Source organism: Carcharodon carcharias, chromosome 8 (assembly GCF_017639515.1).
Source record: "Carcharodon carcharias isolate sCarCar2 chromosome 8, sCarCar2.pri, whole genome shotgun sequence".
Lineage (NCBI taxonomy): Eukaryota > Metazoa > Chordata > Chondrichthyes > Lamniformes > Lamnidae > Carcharodon > Carcharodon carcharias.
Genome location: NC_054474.1, coordinates 21,243,419 through 21,269,012, shown reverse-complemented (window position 1 = coordinate 21,269,012; position 25,594 = coordinate 21,243,419). Strand labels below are relative to the sequence as shown.

The 25,594-nt window shown below is 40.7% G+C and overlaps 1 protein-coding gene across 4 annotated transcripts in view; it reads left to right on the top strand.

Annotated features, from left to right (window-relative positions):
* rbm27 (RNA binding motif protein 27) overlaps nt 1–25,594 on the top strand; it is a 163,209-nt gene that overhangs the window by 100,496 nt on the left and 37,119 nt on the right. The window lies entirely within an intron of this gene.

Sequence of the window (25,594 nt, the reverse complement as noted above, 5' to 3'; positions counted from 1 at the left end):
ATCACCCTCCTCACTTATGCCTTGTAGATGGTAGACAGGCTTTGGTGAGTCAGTCGGTGAGCTACTTGCAGCTAATTCCTAGCCTCTTACCTGCTCTTGTAGCCACAGTATTTATATGGCTGGTCTAGTTAAGCTTCTGGTCAATGGTGACTCCAAAAATGTTGATGGTGGGGTATTCAGTTTTGAAATATCATTCAATGTCATGGGGAGATGGATTCCCTTTTGTTCAAGGTGGTCATTGTGGGGCAGTTGTGTGGCGTGATAATTACTTGCCACTAATCAGTCCAAGCCTAAATGTTGCTCAGGCCTTGCTGCATTCGGACATGGACTGATTCAGTATCTGAGGCTTTGTGAATGATACTGAACTATGTGAACAAATAAAACAAGTTGCCCTTCCCTCCAGTTAGCATCCGCACTTCTGACCTTATGTTGGAGGGAAGGGCAATTTTTTTTATTCGTTCGCAGGATGTGGGCATCATTGGCTAAGCCAGCATTTATTGCCTGTCCTTAATTTCTCTTGAGAAGGTGATGGTGAGCTGCCTTCTTGAACTGCTGCAGTTCATGTGGTGTAGGTACACCCGCAGTGCTGTTAGGGGGCGAGTTCCAGGATTTTGACTCAGCGGCAGTGAAAGAATGGCAATATAGTTCCAATTCAGGATGATGTATGGCTTTCAGGTGATGGTGTTCCTATGCATATGATGCTCTTTTTCTTCTGTGTTAGAGGTCATGTGTTTGGAAGATGCTATTAAAGGGGCCTTGGTGAGTTGCTGCAGTGCATTTTGTAGATGGTACACAGTGCTGCCACTGTATGTTGGTGGTGGAGAGAGTGAATGCTTAAGGTGTTGGATGGGGTGCCAATCAAGTAGGCTGCTTTGTCCCGGATGAAGCAGCTAAAGATATATGGAGATAGGACATTATCCCAGAGGACTCCTGCAGCAATATCCTAGGACTGAGATGATTGGCCTCCAAGAAGCACAAGCATCTTCCTCTTCCTAGATATTACTCTAACCAGTAGAGAGTTTTCTGCCTGATTTCCATGGACTTCAATTTTGTTCGGGCTTCTTATTGTCTTGATGTCAAGAAAGGTCACACTAACCTCACTACTGGAATTCAGCTCTTCTGTCCATTCTTAGATCTATGCTGTTGTAAGTCTGGAATGGAGTGCCCTCCATGGAATCCAAACTGTGCTTTGGTGGGCCAGTTGTTGCTGATTAAGTGTCGCTTGATAGCACTGTCAACAATACCTATGATTGAGAGTAGAGTGATGAGCTAGTGATTGGCCAGATTGAATTTGTCCTTTTGATGGACAAGACAGACTTGGGAGACTTTCCACATTGTTGGGAAGATGTCAATATTGTAGCTGTACTGGAATAGCTTGACCAGGGTTGTGGCTAGTTATGGAGCACAAGTCTTCAGTACCACAACTGGAATGTTGTCGGGGCCCAAAGCTTTTGGAGTACCAGTGCATTCAGCCATTTCTTGATATGACATGGAGTGAATCAAATTGCCAGAGAGAATGTCCTCATTGTGAAGGCGGGACTGTCTTCACAAGTACTGTACATGGTCACTCCTGCCAATACTGTCATGGACAGATGCATTTGCGACAAGTGACTTTGTTAGGACAATGTCAAGTGTGTTTTTCTTTCTTTTTAGTTCTCTCGCTACCTGTCAGAGGCACAGTCTGACAGATGTTTACTTCAGGACCCAGCCTGGTCAGTCAGTGGTGATGCTACTGAGCCATTCGTGGACATTGAAGTTCCCCACCATACCCTCAGTATTTCTTCCAAGTCATGTTCAATATTGAGAGCATCACTTCACCAACTCAGGGAGGGCGAAAGGTGGTAATCAGCAGGGGTTTTCTTTTTATTTTTGATCTGATGTCATGAGACTTCACAGGGCCCAGAATCAATGTTGAGAACTCGGGGGGCAACTCCGTCTCGACAGCATTCCACTGTGCAACCACTTGTCGGTGGGAAATATGATGGAGGAATCTTGGACTTTGGCTGTACAGTATGATTCGATGAGCATGGCTAAATCAGGCTGTTGCTTGACTAGTCTATGGGACAGTTCTCCCAATTTTGGTACTAAAAGTTCCAAATGTGTTGGTAAAGAAGACTTTGCAGGGTCAATTGGACAGTGTGTATCTTTGTCATTTCTGATGTCTAGGTTGATGGCAAGTGAGCCAATCGGTTTAAATCTTTAACTTTTCTGTAGCAGTTTGATACCTCTGAGTAGCTTGCTAGGTCATTTCAGAGGATAGTTAAGTGTGGACCACAAGTCTGTGGATCTGGAGTCACCTGTAGTCCAGACCAGATGAGGGCGACAGATTTCCTCCCTGAAAGGACATTAGTTAAAGATTGGATTTTTACAACAATCTGGCAGTTTCATGATTTTTGTTAATGAGACTTGCATTTTGCATTGTTGAGTACATGATGGATAATGAATGACGTTGCTGATGACTTATTTCACTATAAAATGTAATGATTTACTGTAACGCCTTCAGAATAACTAGAGTTGGTCCAAAAATACTGCGTTCCCAGCATCACCCACATCCCACAAAGACACTAAAAAGTAAATAAGTTTCCTATGTAGGCAGCATGTGCACATTGATCCAATATCAAACATAACTGGCACAAAGCAGAACTAAACATATTTTTAATCTTTCCTGTTGTGACATATTTCTGTAATGTTTACACTTTGAGATGATAATAGCTCTAGATCCAGAAATAGCATATTTTATCAACACGAAAACTTGTTAAATATTAATGAATGACAAACATTGTAAGAAATGTAGAATTTCTGGGATAAATTATTCAGCTGTATGTATAAAATTTCAGGAACTGCAGAGTTCATGTTTCTAGTTTTGATGCTTAGAAAAGATCTGCTCTAATAACCACACAAGATAATATTTAGGTGTAGTACACGCTGATCACACTGAAACAAAAAAAATTTGAAAGAAGTTTTTCTCTTTGGCCCGCAAAGGATAGTTTTTATCATTATTCGGAATGTGAGGAAGGTGAATTTTTCTGTTTTGGTTGTCCTGGGTTAGCAAAAAATTTCTGATTTTACCGGCTGTCACCAACAACAACAGCCTGTATTTATGTGGCACCTTTAAATGTAGTAAATGTCCCAAAATGCTTCAGAGGAGCATTATCAAACAAAAATTTGACATTGAGGAGATTTTGAGACAAATGACCAAAAAGATAGCTTGCTTGAAGTAATAGGTTTTAAGTAGCATCTTAAAGGAGAAGAGCGAATTAGAGGGTTCACGGAGGGATTTCGAGAGCTAAGGCTTAGAAAGCTGAAGGCATGGCTGCCAGAAGTGGAGGGGCACATTAGTAGGGTGGTGAAAAAGGCATATGGGACACTTGCCTTTATCAATCAAGGCATAGATTACAAAAGTAGGGAGGTCATGTTGGAGTTGTATTGAACCTCGGTGAGGCCATAGCTGGAATACTGTGTGCAGTTCTGGCCACCACATTATAGGAAGGATGTGATTACACCGGAGGGAGCGCAGAGGAGGTTCACCAGGATGTTGCCTGGGATGAAACATTTAAGTTAGGAAAACAGGTTGGATAGACTTGGGTTGTTTTCGTTGGAGCAGCGAAGAATGAGGGGCGACCTGATCGAGGTGTACAAGATTATGAGGGGTGTGGACAGGGTGGATAGGGAGCAGCTGTTCCCCTTAGTTGAAGGGTCAGTCACAAGGGGGCATAAGTTCAATGTGAGGGGCAGGAAGTTTAGGGGGGATGTGAGGAAAACTTTTGTTACCCAGAGGGTGGTGATGGTCTGGAATGCACTGCCTGGGAGGGTGGTGGAGGTGGGTTGCTTCATATCCTTTAAAAAGTACGTGGATGAGCACTTGGCACGTCATAACATTCAAGGCAATGGGCCAAGTGCTGGTAAATGGGATTAGGTAGGTTGGTCAGGTGTTGCTTACATGTTGGTGCAGACTCGATAGGCGAAGGGCCTCTTCTGCACTGTGATTCTGTGTGATTTTGTAAAGTTTAGGAACATGTGTTTATTTTTCCCAAAGATTACTGGTAAAACTTAGTGCTGTGAGAGGGTTTTATTATCAGGGAGATAAAGTCCAAAGACCTAGTGAAACAACGGGTCTTTGCATTCAAACAGAAAGATATGTATAAAGAAGGAGCAAGGGCTGTGTGTAAGAGAAGGCATTGTTAAGATCTTACAAGTGTGTAAAAAAACCTTCAGCATCTATACCTAATGCTGCTGCCTTCAAAGGGCTGAAGTTAAGAAAACTCACTTGGAAAGTCATTTGTTCAGGGTAGCATGTTTCTTTGCCTGGGTCTTTTAAAATCTCTGTGTCTTACTATTGCCTTAACGAAAGTGTAACTGGGAGTTAGATTGTTTAGGGATTTAGAAGTTATCATAATTTGTAGATCTATGTATGCATTTAAAATCATTTCTCATTAGTAAACGTTTAATCCAGTTTTATAAAAACCTATAAGACTTGGTGGTCTTGTTACTACCGAATTCAAGGCGCATATCTCGAAATTTATACAAATTGAAAATAAATTGTGACAGTTGTTTCAAGTTTCCCTCTGGGATTTGGACAGCTCAGCATTTACCATCAGCTGTGTCATAACATAGTTGGGGCTCTTTGCGGGATATATTTGAAATTCCTTGATATTTTTGGAGTTGATGAATCTTAAGGTTACGAGTACGAGAAGCACTTTGCATTTAGAAGTTGTTGTGAGGTTACTTTTGAAGTGGTGAGAGTGCAATATGGCTTTTGCAGTTGCTCAGAGTGGTTTGGGGGTTGAAGTTATAACTTTGGCTGGTTTACAAAGGGTAACTAAAATTAAGTTACTGGAATTGACGGCTAAATTACAATTGGGGTCACCTGCAGGGGCTAAGAAAGCAGATATGATTGAAGGTATAGCACAACATTTAAAGTTGGATGTGATACCTGACGCTAGTGAGTCACAGCTGGAGGTAGTGAGACTTCAGTTAGAAATGAAGAAGCTCGAACTTGAACAAGCACAAGAAGTGAAAGAAACTTGAGTTAGAGGCAGCAGAAAAGGAAAGGGCATTTCCAAGGGAGCAAGTGAAAAGGCAGGAGAATGAAAGGAAGCTGAAACTGAACTTCCAGGCAAGAGAGAAGGATAAAGAAAAAGAGGTGCAGGAAAGAGAAAGGGCATTCCAGCTTAAAAGGCTAGAAGTTAAAAAGAGATCTGAGATTCTGAGGAAAGTTCTGATGATGAGAAAACTTTTAACTTAAAACCGAGTGGGGAGATGTTTAAATTTGTACAAGCTCTTCCCAAGTTTGAGGAAAGAAGTATTGAAGCATTCTTTATTTCATTTGAGAAGATAGCTAAACAGATGTAATGGCCACAGGAAAACTGGATTTTGTTATTACAATCGAGGTTAGTGGGTAGACCACATGAAGTAGATGCTTCACTGTCAGAAGGAATGTCGGTAAATTATGATGTGGTAAAAAAGACAATTTTGAGAGCACATGAGTTGGTTCCTGAGGCACACAGGCAGAAATGTAAGAATATGGGAAAACAGCCTAGGCAAACTTATATTGAGTTTGAAAGAATAAAACAAAGTAATTTTGATCGGTGGATATGGGCATTAAAAATAGAGACAACATATTCAGCTCTTGGAGAAGTAATTATTTTGGAAGAATTTAAAAATTCAATCCCTTCAGTAGTGAGAACTCCTGTGGAGGAACAGAGGGTTCAAATAGTAAGACAAGAAGCAGAGATAGCTGATGATTAAGAGTTAGTTCACGGAGCTAAATCATTTTTTGTCACCCTTTCAAATTGGAAAAGGATAGAAAGTGGGAAGGTGAAAGGAAGGTGGGTAGGCAGGAAGGTGCTGAGGGTAGAAGTGACATTCAAAAATTGAGGTGTTTTCATTGTAATAAAGTTGGACACATGAAGTCAGTGTGCTGGAAATTGCAGGGCAAATCTGTTGGCATTGTAGGGGTGCAGAAAAGTTCTGGAAGTAAGAGTACTGTGGGTTCTGAGGATCGGGCGCAGGAAAGAACAGTGGTTTGTGTACAGATAAAGCAGGGAAAATCAGTGATAAGTAAAGAATTGGGAATGTGTTCACAATTTACCCAAGGGAATTCGGAGGAGCAGGCTGCAGAAATGTTTAGAGATTTTGAATGTGAAGGGAAAGTGTTTCCATGTGTACAACGTGGAGTAGGTAAAGATATTAAAATTTTAAGAGATACAGGTGCTAGTTAATCCTTAATGTTGTAGGATAGTGACATTTGTTCAGAGGGAGTATTACAGGAACATATGGTATTAAGTGGGGTTCGTGGAGATGCTAAACCTATTCCATTGTGGAAGATAAGTTTAAAGAGCAAGTGGAAAACTGCTCCTTTGGAAATGCCCTTTCCTTTTCTGCTGCCTCTAACTCAAGTTTCTTTCATTTCCTGTGCTTGTTCGAGTTCAAGCTTCTTCATTTCTAACTGAAGTCTCACTACCTCCAGCTGTGAAGTGACTGTTGGGGTGGTGAAAAAATTGCCCAATGCAGGGGTTCATTTTATTCTGGGTAATGATATAGCTGGATCACAAATATGGGTGATGCCTATGGTAGTTGAGCAGCCTGTGGAGGTATCTTCAAGAGAAGTGTCACAGAGGTAGTATCCTGGATTATTTCTAGATTGTGTGATAATGAGATCACATGCTCATAGGTTGAAACAAGAAAAACAGGAAGGACAGGTAGTTGAAAGACAAAAAGAAAGAAGGTGTTGAAATCCAATTAGCTGACACTGTGTTTGATAACATTGTTCAGGAAGAAAGACTACAGTACAATTCAGCTGAAGTATTTAACTCAAGGAAGTTAGTGGAGTTACAGAAAAAAGATGTGCAAATACAACATTTATATCAGACAACTTACTCAGAAACAAGCAAAATATATTCCAGAATGTTATTACCTTAAGCATAATATTTTGATGAGAAAATGGAGGCTGTATCATGTTTCAGCAAATGAAAGCTGAAGGGAGGTGCATCAGATTGTTACCCCATTAGGGTATAGAAATGAGATTCTGAGGATAACTCATGAAATTGCAATGGGGGGACATTTAGGAATTAGAAAGGCATAGGCGAAGGTACAGAAACTTTTTTATTGGCATGGATTGCATATAGATGTAGTCAAATTCTGTAGAACATGTCACACATGTCAGGTGATAGGGAAACCACAAACATTGATTAAACCAGCACCTTTAATCCCAATTCCAGGATTTGAAAAACCTTTTACTAGGATCATGATTGATTGTGTAGGACCCCTCACTAAGTCTAAAAGTGGAAATCGTTATTTACTGACAATAATGGATGTATCTACCAGATTTCCTGAAGCCATATCTTTGAGAAACATTATAGCAAAGAAAATTGTGGAAGAGTTAACTACATTTTTTACAAGATATGGTTTACCTCAGGAAATACAATCAGATCAGTGTTCAAATTTCATGTCACAGCTGTTTAAGGAAATAATGAACATTTTGGGGATTAAACAGTTCAAGTCAACAGCTTATCATCCTGAATCACAAGGGGCTTTGGAAAGATGGCATCCAATGCTTAAAAACTATGATGAGAGCATACAGTCAGGATTATCCACAGGACTGGGATAGAAGAATTTCACTCATTATTTGTTATTAGGAACGCTCCTAAAGCATTCACTGGTTTTAGTCATTTCGAACTAGTCTATGGTCATGAGGCAAGAGGACTACTGACATTGATTTAAGAGAAATTGATGGCTCAAAATTCAGAAACTACTTTCCTGAATTACATATCAAACTTCAGAGAGAGGTTGGACAGAATATGTGAGTTGGATAGGGAACATTTAAAGATTTCACAGCAAGCGATGTAAGTAAAAGCGGACGGGCAAACTACAGCTTGGAATTTTGTCACTGGAGAGAAGTACTAGTTCTGTAACCAGTACTGGGTGACTCATTAAAGGCAAGGTTTAGTGAGCCTTACAGGATTGAAAAGAAATTGAGAGAAGTAAATTATATAATAATTTAAATAAGAAAGAAAGAAGCAGAGGGTGTGTCATGTATATATGCTTTGACAGAGAAGAGGACCTAAAGGAGATGTTTGTGGTAGTAGATAAAGAAATAGAAATGTAGAATTCTGAAATTGATTATTCTCTAATCAAATTGCATAATGAGGGGGTACTTGTAAATTTAAATGTAATATTGAGTTACTTTCCAGACAAGTGTCAAAGTTATTTAGAAAAGCTATTGCAGTCACACAAAGCTATTTGTGGAAATAGGTTAGGGAGGACAGATTTAGGTATACATGATGAGTCTGTAGAAGTTGCATCTTCGGTAAGGCAACATCCTTATAGATTAAATCTGGCAAAGTTATCTCAAGTACAGAAAGAAATTGATTTTGTACTTCAAAATGATATCATTGAGTCTAGTTGCAGTAACTGGAGTTCGTCTTTTGTATTGGTACTGAAACCGTATGGAACACAAAGACTCTGTATGGACTATCGAAAGGTGAATGTGGTGACAAAAGTGGATTCATATGCTATATCAAGGTTGGAAGTTTGCATTGAGAAAGTGGGGCAATCAAAATTTATCACAAGAATTGACTTGCTAAAAAGACATTGGCAAGTTCCGGAGAGAGCAAAGGAGATCTTGGCTTTTGTGATGCCAAATGGACTCTATCAGTTTATAGTCATTCCATTTGGTATGAAGAATGCACCTGCGACATTTCAAAGACTGACGAACAAAGTAATTTTGAGGTCTCAACAATTGTGCTGTTTATATTGATGATTTAATGGTTTTCAGTCGGACGTGGGATGAGCATTTACAGCATCTGAGAGAATTATTTACTCAATTACAAGAAGCTAATTTGATTAACTTGGCTAAAAGTGAATTTGCAAAAGCGCAAATTACATATCTAGGCCATAGCATTGGACATAGTAAGGTGGCTCCGAGATGTGAAAGTCAGAGCTATAGGGGATTTCTCAGTGCCTACAACAAAACGAAAAGTTTTGAGATTTCTGAGCATGAGTGGGTTTTATCGGAAATTTGTACCAAATTTTAGCAGTGTCAGCTCCACTGACTGAACTATTACAAAAGAAGTTTCAATGGATGCAGAAGTGTCAGAATGCATTTGACAGTTTGAAAGCTGTATTAACTACGAAACCAGTTTTGACAGCACCCAATTACACCAAGTAATTTAAGTTGGCCTTGACACAAGTGATACAGGCTTGGCCTAAATAGCCAAGTGGTTATGGTACTGGGTTTATAACCCCAAGATCAAGAGTTCAAATCTCACAATGGCAAAACTATGAAACAATATAACTTCATCTGAAACAGATGGAAACGGGTTTGTACTCGAAAGAGTTATAGGCATTGAGGCCGTACTGTTACAAGAAAATGACATTGAACTTGAAAAACTGATAGGGTATTTTTCACAGAAGCCGAATGCACAGCAGAGAAGATATTCAACAATCAAAAAGGAGATTTTGGGTTTGATGTTAGCATTGCAACATTTTGAAATTTATGTGGCAAACAATTTGTCAGAAACAATTGTTTATACAGACCGCAATCCTTTAAAGTTTCTGGACAAAGTTCAAGACAGAAGTGCAGGACTATTCAGATAGAGTTTATTACTGCAACCATTTAATCTAGAGATTATAGAATCATATAGTTTTACAGCACAGAAACAAGCCTTTCAGCACCGCCCCTCCCCCACCCCATGCTGGGCATCAAGCACCTATATATTCTAATCCCATTTTCCAGCACTTGGCCTGTATACATGTCATTGGACGAGAGAATCTGATTGCAGATGCTTTATAAAGAGTTTGAAGCTTAATAGGAAAATTGGACATTTAACAACCTGGACTCTGAACTGGAATGATTTCCTTGATGCAAAGGATTTGTATATATATTGTTATGTTCATGCATGCATCTGGTAATGAAATATTGTAAGTATATGGATAGTATTAGATGGGCTAATAAAAATGAAGCAGTCTTTTTAAATTATGGTTCATTTTTCAGTATGGAGGAGGATGTCAAGAAGATATAATAATTCTCATAATGTCATTGGAATTTATTGTAGAATAAAGTAATAGAGGGATGTGTGTGTGTGTCTGAGAGATTTAACTGAATTAGAGGCAGCTTGTCTGGGTTCTTTGATCTAAGAGAGGTCAGGTTTGAAATGTTACTTAGATAAACATGGGGAAGTTTAGAAGCATGGGTGTCAAGGGAACATTTGCATTTTGAAATAAACCGGACTAGATTGTTTTCAAAGGAGAGGTGAAATCTGTCAGCTAGCCAAGTGAAGTTTATTATAAATAAACGTGTTTATTTTTCCCAAAGATTATTGCTAAAACTTAGTGCTATGAGAGGGTTTTATTATCATGGAGATAAAGTCCAAAGATATAGTGAAACAGTGGGTATTTGCATTCAAAGATATGTATAAAGAAGGAGCAAGGGCTATGTGTAAGAGAAGGCATTATTAAGATCTTACAAGCGTGTAAAAAAGCCTTCAGCATCTATACCTTCAGCATCAAGCTGCTGTCTTCAGAGGACTGAAGTTAAGAAAACTTACTTGGAAAGCCACTTATTCAGGGTATCATGTTTCTTTGCCTGGATCTTTTAAAATTTCTGTGTCTCACTGTTGCCTTAACGGAAGTCTAACTGGGAGTTAGTTTGATTAGGGAATTTAGAAGTTATCGTAGTAATTTGTAGATCTGTGTATACATTTAAAATCATTTCTCTTATTCAGGAATTGTTTAATCCAGTTTTATAAAAACCTAAAAGACTTGGTCTTATTACTACTGAATTCAAGGCACGCATCTCGGAAATTTATATAAATTGAAAATGAGTTGTGACAGTTGTTTCAAGTTTCCCTCTGGGATTTGAACAGCTCAGCATTTACCATTGACTGTCATAACAATGTCAAACATAATTGGGAAATGTTTTGGAAGTAAGATGTCTTGATGAAACAGATATGAAGTACATGTTGGGGTCAAACAAGGTTGTGAACCGTGGACTGTTGTGAGGGATAGGGATGCAGTTGGCTAAGCAGCACCAAGGGACAGAAAATGTTGATGGGGGTTGTCTATAGGCCCCCAAATATTAATGGAGATGTAAGAGAAGGCATTAAGCAGGAAATTAGAGACACATGCAGTAAGGGTACAACTGTAATCATGGCTGACTTTAACCTACATATAGATTGGACAGACCAAATTAGCAGCAATACTGTGGAGGAAGACTTTCTGGAGTGTGTACGTGATGGTTTTTAAGACCAATACGTTGAGGAACCAACTAGAGAGCAGGCTATCCTAGAATGGGTATTGTGCAATGAGAAAGGATTAATTAACAGTCTTGTTGTGCGGAGCCTCTTGGGTAAAAGCGACCATAAAATGATAGAATTGTTCATTAGGATGGATTTGGAGAGTGAAGAAGTTGAATCAGAAACTAGTGTCCTGAATCTAAATAAAGGGCACTACGAGGGTATGAGGCACGAGTTGACAATGATGGATTGGGGAACCTTACTAAAAGGGTTGACAGTGGATAGGCAATGGCTAATACTTAAGGAACATCTGCATGAATTACAACAATTATTCATTCCTGTCTGGTGCAAAAGCAAAACAGGAAAGGTGGCGCAACCATGGCTTACAAAGAAATTAGGGATAGTATTAGATCCAAAGAGGAGACATATAAAATTGCCAGAAAAAGCAGCAAGCCTGAGGATTGTGAACAGTTTAGAATTCAGCAAAAGTGGGCAAAAAGATTGATCAAGAAGGGGAAAATGGAGTATGGGAGTAAACTTGCAAGGAACATAAAAACTGACTCTAAAAGCTTCTATATATATGTGAAGAGAAAATGATTAGCGAAGACAAATGTAGGTCCCTTACAGTCAGAAATGGGGGAAATTATAATGGGGAACAAAGAAGTGGCAGAAGAATTGAACACACATTTTGGTCCCGTCTTCACAAAAGAGGACACATAATTTCCCAGAAATGTTAGGGAACCAAGGGTCTAGTGAGAGGGAGGAATTGAAGAAAATCAGAATTAGTATAAAAAAATGGTGTTAGAGAAATTCATCGGGTTAAAGGCTGAAAAACCTTGAAAGGCCTGATAATCTACATCCCAGACTACTAAAGGAAGTGGCCCTGGAAATATTGGATGCATTGGTGGTCATCTTCCAAAATTCTATAGCTTCTGGAGCAGTTCCTACAGATTGGAGGGTGGCAAATGTAACTCCACTATTTAAAAAAGGAGGGTGAGAAAAAACAGAGAATTACAGACCAGTTAGCTTAACATCAGTAGTGGGGAAAATGCTAGAGACTATTATAAAAAATGTGGTAACAGAACACTTGGAAAGCATTAACAGGATTAGACAAAGTCAGCATGGGTTTATGAAAGGGAAATCGTGCTTAACTAATCGACTGGAGTGTTTTGAGGATGTAACTAGTAGTGTAGATAAGGGAGAACCAATGGGTATGGTGTATTTGGATTTCAAGAAGGTTTTTGAAAAGATCTCACATAAGAGGCTAGTGGGCAAAATTAAAGCACATGGGATGGGGGGTATTATACTGGCATGGATTGAGAATTGGTTGACAGACTGGAAACAGAGAGTGGGAATAAATGGGTCTTTTTCCACGTGGCAGGCAGTGATTAATGGTGTACCGCAGGGATCAGTGCTTGGGCCCCAGCTATTCATGATGTATGTAAATGACTTGGATGAGGGAACCAAATGCAATATTTCCAAGTTTGCTGAAGACAAAACTGGGTGGGGTTGTGAGGAGTACACAAAGAGGCTTCAGGGCGATTTAGACAAGTTGTGTGCGTGGGCAAACACATGGCAGATGCTGTATAACGTGGATAAATGTGAAGTTATAAGCTTCGGTGTGAAAAACTGAAAGGCAGAGTAATATTTAAATGGTGATATATTGAGAAATATGGATGTACAAAGGGATCAGGGTGCCCTTGTACACCAGTCAATGAAAGTAAATAGGCAGGTGCAGCAAGCAATCAGGAAAGCAAATTGTATGTTGGTCTTCATTGCAAAAGGATTTGAGCTCAGAAGTAGGAATGTCTTACTGCAGTTATACAAGGCCTTGGTGTGACCACACCTGGAGTATTGCATGCAGTTTTGGCCTCCCTATCTAAGAAAAGATATTCTTGCCATAGAGGGAGTGCAGTGAAGGTTCACTGAGCTGATACTGGGTATGGCAGGACTGTCGTATGAGGAGAGATTGGTTCGATTCGGCCTGTATTCACTAGAGATAAGAAGAATGAGAGGGTATTTGTTTGAAACGTATAAAATTCTAACAGGGCTAGACAGACTGGATGCAGGGAGGATGTTTCTCCTGGTTGGGGAGTCTAGAACTAGGGGCTTCAGTCTCAGGATACGGAGCAGGCCATTTAGGACTGAGATGAGGAAAAATTTCTTAACTCAAAGAGTGGTTAACCAGTGCAATTCTCTCCCACAGAAGGCTGTGGAGGCCGGATCATTGAGTATATTCAAGAAAGAAATTGATAACTTTTTGGATATTAGGGGCATCAAGGGGTATGAAGGGAAAGTGGGAATATGGCTTTGAGATAGAGGATCAGCCATGATCATATTGAATGGTGGAGCAGGCTCGAAGAGCAGAATGGCCTACTCCTGTTTCTGTGCTTCTATGAAACAGAATTTATGGCAGGGACCAAAGACAATGACTTCCATCTTTCTTCCTGCAGTTCCATCTAAGGTTAAAAGTAAAATACTGTAGGTGCTAGAAATCAGAAACAGAAATAGAAAAATCTAGGAGCACTGCTGATCGGGCAGTATTTATAGAGAGAAGAAACAAGTTCATGTTTTGGATATGGATTCTTCATTAGGTCTGCTGTATTGCAACTGAACAGTATTTAAAACACAATGGAACAAGAGGAAAGGACAAAAACAAGCAAAAAAATGGAGTGACCTGGAAAGTGCTTCAATGGGACAGGGTTGTACCTGCAGTCAAAACGGAGGTGTTCAGATTGGATGACAAGTCCGTTCTGCTTGCTAGTCCACCCCTGAACTTGTTATTTGCCACTTTATTTTCCTGTTCCATTGTTGCATCTATCTTTGCCCTTTTAGTTTCATTGAAGTGCAACACAAGCTTAAGGACTCGGTGCTCACCTTTCTTCTAAGCATTTTGCAGCCTTCTGGCATATTGATCTTTAACATGTTTAGATTTTAACAGTAGGCTCAAGAAATGCTGGTTGTGTGAGGTGGGTGTGCTAGTGTTTCTGGCAATGGGAAGATGCGGATTGCTGCTAGGTGGGTGGAGCGTTATCAGGCTATAGAGGAAGGGAATCCGGCAACCTCTTCCCCCTTTTTGAACATGAGGTCTGCACCCTGTGTGTTGACTTGGTCTTGTTTATTTGTAACACAAGTGGGTTGGACCAGATTTCTGATTGGTCCTCTTAGAGGATCACTACACCCTACAGCTTGTCTGGAATGTGTGTAATTTGATCCCTTCTGTTGTAAAGTAATTCAATGTTCTCTGCATTTTGTAAGTTGATCTAGTCATTGTCAGGCAGGCTCCAAAGCGCTCAGTGCTAACACTGCTTTTAGAGAAAGGAACACTCATAGTGCTAACTCACACTCCTGAGTTGAATAGGTATGGAGGGATTTCAACATGTGGAGGGTAAGTTTAAAGTCATGCATTGCTAGACCATGGAGGGGAGGATTCAATTGAAGGGAAGTTTAAAAAAATCAAAAAGAAATGAGAGGGCAGAGGTGCAGGATATGAAGAGGTGAACCATAATCAAAGTGTGATATGAAGGGGCAGAAAATATAAGCAGAAGAGTGCAGCAGAAATCAGAACCAAAATGAGCAATAATGGTAAAAAGTCAAAGCTTAAGGCTCTTTATCTGAATGCACACAGCATTTCTAACAAGATAAATGAGTTGACAGCATAAATAGAAATAAATGAATAAGACTTGATAGCTATTACAGAGATGTGGTTGCAGGGTGACCCAGACTGGGAACTCAATATTCAAGGCTATTCGACATTCCAGAAAAATAGGCACAAAGGAAAAAGAGGTGGGGTAGCTTTGTTAATAAAGGAAGGTATCAGTGCGGAGGTACAATAGATCATGATGTGGAATCTGCTTGGGTGGAAATAAGGAAAAGCAAGGTGGAAGTCGTCTATAGGCCCCCGAAGAGTTGCCTCACTGTAGGACAAAGTATAAATCGGGAAATAATGGATACACATTAGAAGGGTGCTTTGGTTGTCGTGGGTAATTTTAATCTGCATATCAACTGAACAAATCAGATTGTCAGGGGTAACATGGAAGACTAATTTGTAGAGTGCATCAGGGATTGTTTCTGAGAGCAATAATGTTGCAGAACCTACACGGGAACAGGCTATTTTAGATCTAGTAATGTGTAATGAGGTGGGATTATTAAGCGATATCGTAGTTCAGAGATCCTCTAGGGGGTAACGATCACAACATGGTAGAATTTCAAATTCAGTTTGAGGGCGAGCAGCTTGGATGTCAAACCAGTGTCCTCAACTTAAATAAGGGCAATTACGTGGCGATTACTGAGACATGGTTACAGGGAGTACAGGTTTGGGAGTTGAATATCCAAGGGTACTCAGTGTTTCCAGGAAGGAAAAGGAGGTGGTGTAGCTTTGTTAGTAAAGGAAGAGATCAGTGCTATAGTGAGGAATGATATAGGCACTGGAGAGCAAGATGTAGAGTCAGTCTGGGTAGAAATAAGAAATAGCAAGGGAAAGAAGTCCCTGGTGGGGGTAATCTATAGGTGCCCAAACAGTAGTTCAGCAGTAGGACACAGTATAATCCAGGAAATACTGGGAGCATGTAAGAAAGGCATAGCAATAATGATGGGTAATTTTAATATGCATATAGACTGGACTAAACAAATTGGCAAGGGTAGCCTCGAGGGAGAGTTCATAGTGTATTAGAGATTGTTTCTTGGAGCAATATGTTATGGAACCAACCAGGTAGCAGGCTATTCCAGATTTGGTTGTGTGTAATAAGATGGGATTAATTAATGATCTCATAGCAAAGGATCCTTTAGGGAAGAGTGATCGTAATGTGCTAGAATTGCAAGTTCAGTTTGAGAGTGAGAAACTTCAGTCCCACACTAGTGTTCGGGAGTTAAACAAAGGTAACTACATAGGCATGAGGCAGATTTGGCTCTAGTGGACTGGGCAGGAAGACAACAAGGTAGGACAGTTGATGAACAGTGGCAGATATTTAAGGAGATATTCAATTCCTCTCAAGTAAAATATATTCCAAAGAGGAAGAAAGATGGCAAGAGGGAGAAAAAGCATCCATGACTAAACAAGGAAGTTAAAGATAACATAAAGGCAAAAACTAAGGCATACCAAATTGTAAAGGTCAGTGGCAGGCTGGAAGATTGGGAAACTTTTAAAGATCAGTAAAGGGTTCCAAAAAAAAAAATAAAAAGAGCAAAGGTAAATTATAAAAGAAAAGTAGCGCAAAATGTAAAAACTGATAGCAAAAACTTCTACAAGTATATAAAAGGAAAGAGAGTAGCTAAAGTGAATGTTGATCCCTTGGAGGATGAGACTGGGGAGTTAATAGTGGAGAATGCAGAAATGGCAGGGATGCTTAATCAATATTTTGCCTTAGTTTTCACGGCAGAGGACATTAGTACCACCCCAATAGTAACAGGTGGTGCAAAGGGTATAGAGAAGGAGGAACTTAGAACAATCACCATCACTAAAGTAAAAGTACTGCACAAACTATTGGGATTAAAGGGTGACAAGTCTCCAGGACCTGATGGCCTGCATCCCAGGGTCTTCAAGGAAGTGGCAGCGGAGATAGTGGATGCATTGGCTATAATATCCCAAAATTCCCTGGAGTCTGGAAAGGTTCCAGTGGATTGGAAAAATGCTCATATAACACCCTTATTCAAAAAGGTGGGGGGAAGGCAGGAAGTAGGAAACTATAGACCAATTAGTTTAACGTCTGTCGTTGTGAAATTGTTGGAATCCATTATTAAGGAAGTAGTAATGGGACATTTGGAAAGTCAAAATGCAATCCATCAGAGTCAGCATGGTTTTATGCAGAGTAAATCATGTTTGACTAATTTGCTAGAGTTCTTTGAAGATGTGACAAGCAAAGTGGATAATGGGGATCCTGTAGATGTAGTATATCTGGACTTCCAGAAGGCCTTTGATAAGGTGCTGCACAAAAGATTAAGACTCAAGATAAGATCACACAGAGCTAGGGGTAATATATTAGCTTGGATAGAGGATTGGCTAACCAACAAAGCAGAGAGTCTGGATAAATGGGTCTTTTTCTCGATGGCAATCTGTAATCAGTAGGGCCCCAACTATTTACAATCTATATTAATGACTTGGATTTAGGGATAGAAGGTACTATAGCTAAATTTGCAGATGACAGTAAAATAGGTGGGAAGGTAAGTTGCAATGAAGAAATAAGAAATTTACAAATGGATATGGATAGGTTAGGTGAATGGGCCAAAATTTGGCAGTTAGAGTTTAACGGGAATAAGCGTGCAGTTATCCATTTTGGTCGGAAGAATAAAAAGGCGACTTATTATTTAAATGGGGAGAAACTTCAGAATGCTTCAGTGCAGAGGGATCTGGGTGTCCTTGTGCATGAGAAGGAGATAGATGGATTTTTAATTAGTAATGGGTTGAAAGATTATGGGGAGAGGGTGGGAAATTGGAGTTGAGGCCAAAATTAGATCAGCCATGATTGTCTTGAATGGCGGGGCAGGCTCGAGGGGCTGAATTGCCTACTCCTCCTTTTCTTACGTTCTTAATTACAGAGGTATGAAGAAAGAGTTGTCTAAAGCGGGCTGGGAAAATAGACTAAGGGGAAGGCCAGTGGATGAGCAGTGGCAGACATTTGAGCAGATATTTCATAACACTCAGCAAAAATTTATCCAGTCAAAAATAAGGACTCGATGAGAAGGATGAGCCACCCGTGGTTAACAAAGGTGGTCAAGGAGAGTATCCAATCAAAAGCTAAGGCATAAAAGCAGTGAAAACTAGTGGTAGGCCGGAGGAGTGGGAATTTTTTAGGAACCAGCAGCGGATGACTAAAAAGCTGATAAAGAGAGAAAATTGATTGTGAAAGTAAATTGGCAAGAAATATAAAAACAAACCCACGAGCTTCTACGGGTATATAAAAAGGAAGAGAGTGGCTAAAGTGGGTGTGGGATTCTTGGAGGATGCGACTGGAGAATTGATAATGGGGAACAGGGAAATGGCAGATAATTTAAACAAATATTTTGCATTGATCTTCACAGTGGAGGACACTATAAACATCCCAAAGATATCAGGTAAGCAAGGAGCTAATAGGAGGAAAGATCTTGTGACAGCCTCTATCACGGGGGACAAAATATTTGACAAACTAATGGGACTAAAGGCAGACAAGTTGCCAGGACCTGATAGCTTGCATCCAAGGGTTTTAAAGGAAGTGGCTGCAGAGATAGTGGAGGCGTTGGTCGAAATTTGTCTGGATTCCGGGAGGGTCCCAGCATATAGTTAACTGCTAATGTGACGCCCCTGTTCGAGAAAGGAGGGAGACAAAAAACAGGAAATTATAGGCCAGTCAGCCTAACATCTGACGTTGGGAAAATGCTAGAGTCCATTATTAAAGAAAAAGCAGCAGGACAGTTAGAAAAGCTTAACGCATTCAAACCAAGTCAGCATAGTTTTGTGAAAGGGAAACCACGTTAGAGCTCTTTGAGGATATAACAAGCAGAGTTGATAAAGGGGAAGATGTAGTGTATTTATTTCCAGAAGGCATTTGCTATCTATATTAATGACTTGGAGGAAGAGGCAGTGTTTAATGTAACCAAATTTGCTGATTTCAAAAATAGGTGGGAAGGCATGTGATGAGGCCATAAGCAATCTGCAAGGGATTATAGATAGGTTGATTGAGTGGGCAAACACTTGGTAGATGGAGTTTTATGTAGGAAAGTGCGAGGTCGTGCACTTTAGTAGGAAGAATCAAAAGGCAGACTATTATTTAAATGGAGAGAGACTCCAAAAAGTGCAGCACAGAGGGATCTGGGTGTTCTTGTGCATAGGTGGGGAGGCGGTGGCATATTGGTATTGTCACTGGACTGGTTTTCCAGAGACCCAGGCTCATGAAATTTGAATTCAATAAAAATCTGGAATTAAAGTCTAATGATGACCTTCAAACCATTGTTGATTGTCATAAAAACCCATCTGGTTCACTAATGTCCTTTAGAAAAGAAAATTGGCTGTCCTGGCCTGGCCAACATGTGACTCCACAGCAATGTGATTGACTCTTAAATGAATGAGAGCAATTAGGGATGGGCAATAAATGCTGGCCTAACCAACAATGGCCACATTCCATGAACAAGTAATAAAAAAAGAAACACAAGAAGTTAGCATGTAGGTGGATGCAAGTAAATTAAGAAGGCAAATGGAATTTTGGCCTGTATTGCTTGGGGGTTGGAGTTTAAAAATAGGGAAGACTGGATGCAACCGTGTGTTGGTGGGGCTGCAGCTGGAGTACTTCGTATAGTTTTGATGTCCGTATTTAAGAAAGGATATACTGGCATTGGAGGCAGTTCAAACGAGATTCACTGGGCTGATTCTTGGGATGAAGGAGTTGACTTATCAAGAACGGCTAAACAGGTTAGGCTGTTATTCATTTATGTTTAGAAGAATGAGGAATGATCTTATTGAAACGTACAAGATTCTGAGGGGGTTTGACAGGGTAGATGTTTCCACTAGATGGGGACATCGTTACAGAATAAGGGGCATTCATTTAAAACTGAGATGTGAAGGAAATTCTTCTCAGAGGATTTCCAGCATCCACAGTTTTTTGCTTTTATCTAACTGTCCTGCTGCCTTCAAAGATTTATGAAATGCTCACCTCTGTACTTCCTAGGGGCCTACCATTCATCGTTAGGCCTTGTTAGGCCTCCCAAAATGCATCTCCTCACACTTTTCAGGATTAAATTCCATTTGCAACTGTCCTGTCCATCTGACCAGCCCGTCGATATCGCCCTGTAGTCTAAGGCTTTCCTCCTCACTGTTTACACACCGTCAATTTTCGTGTCACTTGCAAACTTACTGATCATACGTACTACATTCATGTCTAGATCATTAATGTTCACTGCAAACAGCAAGGGACCCAGCACTGAACCCTGCAGTACACCACTGGACACACAGGCTTCCAGTCACAAAAAGAACCTTCAACCATCACCCTCTGCCTCCTGCCACTAAGCTAAATTTGGATCCAATTTGCCAAATTGCCCTGGATCCCATGGGCTCTTCTTGACCAGTCTCCCATGTGAGACCTTGTGTAAAGCCTTACTGAAGTCCATGCAGACTACATCAACTGCACTACCCTCATCTGCACAACTAATCACCTCTTCGAAAAATTAAATCAAATTTATGAGACATGATCTCCCCCTGATAAAGCCATGCTGACTATCCTTGATTAATCCCTGCCTCTTCAAGTGGAGATTAATTCTGTTCCTCAGAATTTTTTCCAAAAGTTTCCCTACCACTGATGTTAGACTCACTTTCCTGGTTTATCCCTACTGCCCTTCTTGAATGATGGTGCCACATTAGCTGTCCTCCAGTCCTCTGTCACCTCTCCTGTGGCCAGAGAGGATTTGAAAATTAATGTCAGGACCCCCGCAACCTCCTCCCTTGCCTCACACAGCATCCTGAGATACATTTCATCTGGGCCTGGTGATTTATCCACTTTTAAGTCCACTAATACATCTCCTTCTCAATGCTAATTTGTTCAAGTATATCACAGTCCCCCTCCCTGATTTCTATACCTACATTGTCCTTCTCTATAGTGAATACAGATGCAAAGTACTCATTTAAAACCTCACCTGCACATTCCGGCTCCTCACACAGATTGTCACTTTGGTCCCTAATGGGCCCTACTCTTTCTCTGGTTATCCTCTTGCATGTAATATACCTACAAAATGCCTTTGGATTTTCCTTTATTTTACCTGTCAGTGTTTTTTCATGCTCCCCACTTCGATCTCCTAATTTCTTTAAGTAACCCCCTGCACTTTCTGTACTGCTCCAGGGCTTCTGCTGTTTTGAGCCCTCAGTATCTACCATAAGCTTCCCTTTTTTCCTTTATCCAATCCTGTACATTCCTCAACATCTAGGGTTCTCGACTTGTTGGTCCCACCCTTCACCTTTACGGGAACATGTTGGCCCTGCACACTCTCTATTTCCTTTTTGAATGACTCCCGCTGCTCTGATGTAGATTTTCCTACAAGCAGCTGCTCCCAGTCCACTTTGGCCAGATCCGGTCTTATATTAAAATTGGCCTACCCCCAATTCAGAACTTTTATTTCCGGTACATCTTTGTCCTTTTCCATAATTACCTTAAATCTTCCTGAGTTATGGTCAATATCACCGAAATGCTTCCCCTTTGGCACTTCTATCACTCGCCTGGCTTCATTCCCTAAAACTAGCAAGTGTAGGACTCTTGTAGAACTTTCCACGTGCTGGCTTAAAAAGCTCTTCTGGAAACTTTTTAAGAATTTGGCCCCCTCTAACCCTTTCACTCGTTGCCTACCCCAGTTAATGTTGAGGAAGTTGAAATCCCATCCTATTGTTACCCTACTTTTTATACACTTCCGAGCTTCTATACTCCTGAATGTTGAGCTGCCAGTGCTGCCCCTCCCTCAACCATGTCTCCATGATGGCAATGATGTCATATCTCCATATGTTAATCAACACCCTCAACTCACCTGCTTTACTCACAGGACTCCTTGCATTAAAATAAATGCCATCCAACCTTGCCATACTGCCCTTGTGCCTTAACTTGATGTCATATCTCCATATGTTAATCAACACCCTCAACTCACCTGCTTTACTCACAGGACTCCTTTCATTAAAATAAATGCCATCCAGCCTTGCCATACTGCCCTTGTGCCTTAACCTGACAATATATGCTCTGCATTCCAGATGACTTGGTTTTTCTTCAATACTTGTCTGTACATCACCCTCTACTATACCTCCATTCCGTATCCCATCCTCCTGCCGACTTAGTTTAAATCCCCACCAACAGCACTAGCAAACCCCACCCTGCAAGAATGTTCCGGTTCAGATGCAACCTGTTGGACTTAACTGAAGAGAAAACATTTGTAGGGCTAAGGAGAAAAGGCAGGGGAATGGGACTAGCAGGGTTGCTCTTGCAGAGAGCCAGCATGGACACGACAGGCCCAACAGATTCCTTCTTTGCTGTAACTATTCTATAATTCTAACACAGAATACTGTCTCGATTTATATGGAGAACCAGCTTTGATTCTCTCTTCTACCATATAACTGAAGTCTTTCATCATTTATACCATTCCAATAAATTTTCTCTGTACCCTAAGGCAATACAATTTCAACTGGACTGTATACGCCCCTAGCTACTTCACGGTAGCATTATAAAATTGACACCATGCTACATTAGGAGATAATAAGTCAGATGACCAAAAGCTTGATCAAAGAGCTAAGACTTCAGGCTTGTAGCTTTGTCAGAACAAAGAAGAAAAGTGAGGTAGAGAGGTGTAGGGAGGGTATTCCAGAGATTGAAACTTTGCCAATTGAAAGCGCAGTCATCATTGGTAGAGCAATTAAAATCGGGATGCACAAGACATTAGAATTGGGGAAGCACAGATACCTCGGTAAGTTGTGGAACTGGAAGAGATCATAGCGCTAGAGAGGGTGAGGCCATGGAGGGATTTGAAAATAAGGATGAGAATTTAAAGCCAAGGCATTTGAAACGGGAACTGAAAACAGTGGCTTCCATCTTCCCTATTTTTAATTGGAGATTTCTGCTTATCTAATACTGGAGATTGGATAAGCAGTCTGATTATTTAACAGCAGTGGTGGAGTTGAGGGAGGTGATGGTGAGGTAAAGCTGGCTGTTGTCAGCATACATGTGAAAACAACTGCAGTGTTTTCGGATGATAATGAGGGGCAGCATGTTGATGAGACTTGGGAGGGGACCAGGGATAGACCCTTTGAGATCCTTCCTCAAGTGTGATGCCCAGAATGGGCCAACTGAAGCTTAGTCAGTGTTTATAAATGCTTAGCATAACTTCCTTGCTTTTGTACTCTATTCTTCTAATAGTGAAGCCATGGATTCTGTCAGCCTTTGACCTGCCTTCTCTGCTACCTTGAGAAACTCAAATACCTCTGTTCTTTCACCCCTCTTAACTTGCACCATTTAGTTTATGCTACTACTCATTTTCCCTGCATCAAAGACTAAGACCATCCATAATATTGAGCAATGTAAAAATATTTCAACAAATGCGGCATCAATAAAATGTTTTTTTTCACCATGGTTAAGGATTACAGTTTCCACAATACACCAGTTAAAAATTCTTGGATCATGATTTCAATTTGCTGCCTGCCCTGCTCCTGACACCTAGCTACCTCCCTCTCACTTGCTGCCCTGACCCTCACTGTGTATAGGCAGCAAGCAGGGCGGTGAGCAAAGAGGCCAAAGGTTGAAAACTGGGCAACGAGCAAAGCGGCAGTGAGCAAGGTGAGCAAGTGGGTGGCAAACATTCACTCAGCCCAAGCGGTGACGTCAGTGTCACTGCGCATGCGTCTAGGGCAGAATGGGTGCCGATTTCCTGTTCCAGGCACGTAATGATGATGCCTGCCATTCATCTGTAATATTGTATAGTCCTGACAAAACCGTAAGCCTGAAATACTACTTTATTCTTTACACAGTTGCTATCTGATTTGCTGGGTGTTTCTACTACATTCTGATTGTGTGCTCTCTGACTACACTTGGCTATTTCACCTCCAAAACAATTTATTTAATATTATGGATTGTTGACCACGCTGCACCTTGTGTAGTAAATGAAGACATAAATACAGTTTCTTAAGGAACATAGGAACCGGAGTAGGCCATTCAACTGCTCATGCCATTCAATCAGATCATGGCTGACCTTTATCTTAACTCCATCGACCTCCTTCCTTCAGTCGCCCTTAAAAGCCTTGCTTAATGAAATTTATAAAGCTCAGTTTTGACATTTTTAGTTTCAACAGCATTTTAGGCGAAAGATTTCCACTACCTGTTGCATGAAGAACTATTTCCTGACATCACTCTAAAATGGCCTAGCTCTAACTAGATTCTCCCAAAAGGAGATATAGTTTCTCTCTATCTGCCCTGTTAACTTCAATAATTTTAAAAACTTGAATTAGATTGTTTTTTGTTTGTTCTTTCATAGGATGTGGGTGTTGTTGGCAAGGCCAGCATTCGTTGCCCATCCCTAATTTGCCCTTGAACTGAATGGCTTGCTAGGCCATTTCGAAGGGCACTTAAGAGTCAAGCACATTGTTGTGGGTGTGGAGTTGTGTGTAGGTAAGGACGGCAGATTTCCTTCCCTAAAGTGGAGCAGATGGAATTTTTACGACAATTTCATGGTTACCATTACTGAGACGAGCTTTTCAATTCCGGATTTTTTTTGATTAACTGAATTTAAATTCCACCAGCTGCCATGGTGGATGTGAACCCGTGTCCCAGAGCAGTTGCCTGGGCCTCTGGATTATTAGTCCAGTGGCGCTACCACTATGCCTCCACCTCTCTCACAAGATCACCCCTTAATCTTTCACATTTAAGCCTAGGCTATTCCAATGCACTCCTGGCTGGCCTCCCACATCCTACCCTGCAGAAACTTTGGGTCATTCAAAACTCTGCAGCCCACGTCTTAACTCGCAGCAGGTTCTGTTTCCCAATCACCCCATGCTCTGTGACCTACATTTGTCTCTGATCAAGCATTGTCTTGCTTTTAAAATTTTCATCCTTGTTTTCAAAGCCCTCTATGGCCTTACCCCTTCATAACTCTGTAATCTCCCCAACCCACAACTCTCCAAGATTTCTGTGCTGCTCAGATTCTGGCCTCTTGTGCATTCTCAATCACATTTGTCCCACCATTGGTAGCCATGCCTTTAGTTGCCTAGTCCCCAATCTCTGGAATACCCTCCCTGCACCTCTCTGTTTCGCTTTTCTCCTTTGAGGCACCTCTTAAACCTCACCCTTTTGACCAAGCTTTTGGTTATCTGATCTAATATCTCCTTATGTGGGCCGGTGTTATACTTTGTTTTATAATGCTCCTGTGAAATGTCTTGGAATGTTTCATTATGTTAAAGGTATATAAATCTAATTTGTTGTTGTAGCCTGTACGACTTGTTTGTATAATTTAATGCTTTTAGTCCAGGTGTCACCCTGGTAACTCTCCCCTGCACCTCCTAAAAGCCAATGTATTCTTTTGAGGTGTGGCTCACAGAACTGAATGCAGTACTCTAAATGGGGATTAACTAGAACTTCAAATGGCTGTAATGTACTGCCACACTGTCGTATTTTACCCCTCTTGAGATAAAGGCCAACCTTCCTTTTAAACTAAATTTTAAGTCAAATTTCATCCCTGTTCGTTAGCTTTTGTGCTTTTTGCTCTTGGACCCCCTAAATCTCTGTGCCATTCCACAGTTCATAGCTTGTTGATAATTAAGTCAAGCAAAGATGTAAGGAGTGATTCAAAGTGACATATTAGTAAATATTTGTTTGAGATTAATCTGTTTGTGCACATGTACTGTTTTGTATTCAGCGCCAGTTAAAGTGCCTCTTTCA